Raw genomic sequence first — 5,070 nt, 5'->3', positions numbered from 1 at the left:
TGTGTACCATAGATCGATATGAACTGTGGTAACGGGTAACAATTCAGCGTGAACAATGCCGTCTTTATCTCCTTAAGGAATCGATAAGGGATGAAATGGGACTAGGCACGGAAAGAAGATGTGGGTGCATGGCTCGATGATCACAAGCGACAAACAATGATAATGGCAGACTAGGGGAAGAATTCATCTGTCACAAAGTGTGAAAGAGGGCGTAGTGGGGAGATTAAAACGATGTGATCGTGATTATCACAATGCATTTATCTGATAATGAAAACATTCAGAGCGAAAATATATATGGGAATATATTATGCAAAGGTGTGAAATCAAGAGCATATACGGCCTTGCATGGTTCGACCTCAGCTAGAGCAGGTCCATGGCCAGAGTATGGCGCTGAAGCCTGGTATCCCACACTTCTCGTGCTTCCGAAGGTATAGAAAGGATGCAGAAAACAGCTTCTTGTTTTGTCTTCTGTGACTATCAAATTCCCACGTCAGGTATAGAGTCTGCTTGTTTCCTTGCTTATATGGGATCACTGAAAACAAGTCGTCTCTTAGCACAATAAGCACCATGCTCTATAGAATACACCACCAACTATAGTCAATATTTGTCTTCCTCACTGATCTTCCTAATCGAAGCTCCGTGCATCATCAGAAGAGACCACATACTCGAGCTCTCTGTTCCTAAGGCAACAGTAGATTCGTACAAATTGTCATATTATCCCCTGACCACTCGCATCTGAAATCAACGACCAGCCACTGCAGTTAATTACTTTGGTTGGATATTTGATGTTCGATTTCCAAAGTTGCATGGTTGGATACCCGATATTCGTGATTCAAATACGGAGGGACGTATATGGTTATAGAAAGAGCCTAACGGCTTTACCGCGGCAGGCAGCTTGCCCAAGGGGTCAGGGAAAATCAAGGCAGCCAAAAAATTGGTACGTTGCTCTGGCCCATTAAAGGGCAAGTAATTCAAGGAATTTCTAAAATGTACTTATTAGATAAAAAGGAATATAAACTTACTTGACGGCTTATTTAAGGGGGTCCACACCAAATTTATTCACGGGTAAGTGATTCAAGCATTTTCTGAAAATATGCCCTATGAATATAATATAGGGTTATAGAAAAAGCCTCACGTCTTTACCGGGGCGCGTTATTTTTTTCTGCGGCACAGATTGGGGTTAGGTGCGTGTTGAGCCTATGGGAAAGTTTAGGGTTAGGGTTAGGGTTAGGGTTAAATCAAGACCTCTTTAAAAAATATTTAAAAATCTGTGCCGCAGAAAAAAAATGACGCTACCGGGGCAGGCAGCCAGCCCAAAGGGTCAAGAAAGATCGGGGCAACCCAAACAAATTAGCTTGCCCTGGCCCATGGGGTTTATTTTATTCGTATAAATAATTATCATGTCAAGTGAATTGACATGGATTTTGACATCTTTTTTATAATTTATAAACAATATTATAATCGTATTGTCCATAGGTGTGACTTCCTATCAGTTTCTTGTTCGACGTGTGCATGGTTGGGGATTGTGCCACAAACCAGCCATATTGAGATCGATGTTTAATTCAATCACGTTAACTCTTTTCTCGGCGTAATTCAAAACCCCACCCTTTCAACTTTGTTTGATTGTCGATGAGTAATAAAAAATGTATGAAATATTTGAAATCATGCACTCCACAATAATAATTAAAATAATAGTAATAATAATCCATTTTTATAAAGCGTTTTTTTTTTTTTTTTTGGGGGGGGGGGTTGTGGTAACTAGCTATTATAACATCGAGATTGATGTTTAATTCAATCGCGTCACCTCTTTTCTCGGCGTAATTCAAAACCTCACCCTTTCAATTTTGTTTGAATATCGATGAGTAATAAAAAATATATGAAATATTTGAAACCATGCACTCCACAATAATAATAATAATAATAATAAGGATCCATATTTATATAGCGTATATAACACATTACATAGTATTTCCCTCTGCGCTTAGAAAAAAAAAGCAAAGAGAAAATTGGGTACCGATTTCCTTTTACTTGTTTACAAAAATTGAAATAAATATGTTTTCAGGGTGGAGATAAACTCATCTATTGGGTCAATGTTTCTAAGTGAGTCTGGTAGGCTATTCCTTAAAACTGGGGCAGCATGGGCAAATGAACGTTCACCATATTGTGATTGTCAAAATAGGAGGAACAATTTTTTTTCTTTTTACATGATCGAAGATTTCTTACTGATTTATTGGCAATGAGTAATTCATTTAAATAAGAGGGAGCTAATTCATAAAAACATTTATAAGCTGATAAAAACATTTTAAATTGGATGCGAGACTGGACTGGTAACCAATTTTAAATTTCGTAAGACAGGGGACATTTAATCATGTTCTCAGTACGTGTAACTAGCCGCGCTGCTGAATTTTGAATGTTTTGTAATCTTTTTATTTGACGAAGTGGTAACCGAAAAAGGAGACTATTACACAAATCAAAATTACACAATTAAGTCATGAACAAAAGCATGAACCGAACGTTCTGCTGTATACATCTATCAATAAAGTAACGAATTTTGCCTATTTTGTATAGTGCAAACGAAGCAGATAGCGGCGACAATTTTGTGTAACAATGGTCAGCGGTCATCCATCACTTTAGATAATTGCCCCATTTGACGATTTCAGTTCCGTATTCAGTACATCAATGATCGAAGGCTATGCTTTTGATTGCGTGGGTGTGTATAGTGGGTTTGATCCTTTTACCGGTTCTAGTCATTATGCAAGCATCGGAAAGGGAAATCATATCGCTAACGCTATTAGTTCGCTAATGCACTCCTTTCCAGTACTCTATAGGATCATAGCTTCAATGGAACAAGCTTTTGTGTGCTCTCAAAAGGAATACGCCTGTTTGTATTGTTAAACCAATCACGAATCCCTATTTTTACAGGATGCTACAAAGCCTACAATCAATCGCGGGTTGTACACTTTACGCAACTTTTCAGGCTCTAGATAATCGAAATCAAGAATTCAGTCGCAACTCTCGAAATGATGGATTCTAAATCCAGCACGATCGCAGAGACTTTCTAGTAATCATCTGGGGGCACTATCAATACCCTACATCCCATGTTTATCCCAAAAGAAAAATCATGTTCGAATTACGTAATAATCATTGTAATGTACGCACCATTCAATGGGTGGTACACTGGGCTTTTGAATTACCTCAGGTTTATTTTTCAATGAGTTGAATATTTGCGATTTATTCTTGGTCATTACGTCTGGTGCAACAGGGCCCGCCGTTCTTGGCGTCATTAAGGTGGACGGAAATGTGTTGCTCTTTCCACAGTAGGGGCTATATAATTTGTATGCCTGATCGATGGGACTGGATTGCGCTTTGGAAAGAACTTTCCTGAACTGGCAGAGTGACGGAAAAGGAAGGGGAGGACGAAATGTCAATTAGGGGCTCAGAGAATTGAACAGAACCAGATCGCTCATCCATCAGAAGAATATCTATCGACCTGATTTTGTAATTTGCAGTTCTGCAATGGGACAGAACATGTTATATACCTCTCTTTAGAAATCTAGCCATCTGATTGGTCGAAATTGGAGTCGTGATTTTAGCCATTCCCGTAAAGTAACTCACAATGCCAATAACGGTCAATAGTTCATGAGTGAGATTCCCGAAAGATTCCGGGTACCGGGAAATTAGTCGAATTTTGATGAGACCCCCTATTGGTTTATGTTTTAAAAGTTACCTTGTGCGAGCGCGGATACCATACAGTGCAGTGTGTGTGCAATTCCCCAAAACATTCAGTCATTTTTCCAAAGAAGATTAAGAGACAGTGTCTCAGACTGATTTTCTGTCATGTTTTAACCAATCTTTAGTCAAGAAAAGGATATAAGGTAAGAATTCTGGTAAGATTTTTGTGTGAATTCGGTATATAAAAGATATATCGACTACTTTAATATTCGAGGCCTGGCTCTCGGGGACGCCCAGGCGCGCCTCGGGGTCATGACAGGATGCAACGCCCCTTGAGCTTACAAAAACAGCCAAGTCTCTCATAGCAGGCGATATATCTATATTAAAACACTCTCGACCTTGAGAAAGTTTACCCTTCGATCGTCTTGAGATCCGTAGAAGATTTGCTGTATATCTTCCATTCACTCCCTAGAAAATACAATCCATTAATTGTTTAAAGCATAAGCGGCTGTATTGTATTTTAATCTATCTTAAAGCCCCACTGCACTACTTATAGCTACGTGCACCCTCTATAAAGTATTGTAAACAATGCCTAATCGGTGACCATTGGTCCCCCATGATCCTCTTTGTCTCATGTCAATTGAGAGCAGATTTGATGAGATAACCACTTGTTAGTGACATTGCAGGGTGGTCTAATCCCTCCTGTAAACTAGTACAGATGGGCTTTAAAGGGAGTTATTGGAAATTTGTTGAAAATAAATCAGAATCGTTTTAATGAAATTATGAGAAATTTAATTTTTTTAATAATCATTGACATCATTCAATTGTTTAAGCATGTCTCATCGGACGGAATAATAACATTATCTTTGCTGGAGTTAACCATGATACCTGAATTAGGCATAATTTATTCCCCTTGTTTGCACTTGAATTAAAGGCATGGTATTCTACTGACACTACTTCAAATATAGGTATACTGCCATCTATTGCTCATAATGTCCCGATGTGTCGGCAGCCATGTCCCACAATGCATCACCAATTAGATGAGGCGTACGTGAAGATGCTTGGGCGCATGAGCCGGAATTCACTTTATGTCAGACTTCTCTGAAAGATTTTTTTTCCTTGCGCTCATCAGAGGATTTATTAGGTAGGCCTATACATGGTTTACATTCAAAGATACAATGCAAATCAAACTTACACAATCACAAAAGCATCATTATTGGCATGAAAAAGAATTGAAATTAAGTTTTATTTTGCAAAGCATTTGAATCATCATTAACATAAGAATTATATTGATAGTTTTGTTTCCCTCCCCCCCCCCCTTTTTTTTTCACCGGAAGATGACGCCATTGAAAATACATTACAGAAGCGGTAGCGATGTCGGTAAAATACAATGCCTTT

The sequence above is a fragment of the Strongylocentrotus purpuratus genome, unplaced genomic scaffold (genome assembly GCF_000002235.5).
Source record: "Strongylocentrotus purpuratus isolate Spur 01 unplaced genomic scaffold, Spur_5.0 spur5_scaffold_6, whole genome shotgun sequence".
Lineage (NCBI taxonomy): Eukaryota > Metazoa > Echinodermata > Echinoidea > Camarodonta > Strongylocentrotidae > Strongylocentrotus > Strongylocentrotus purpuratus.
Note: the sequence above shows the minus strand (reverse complement) of the source record.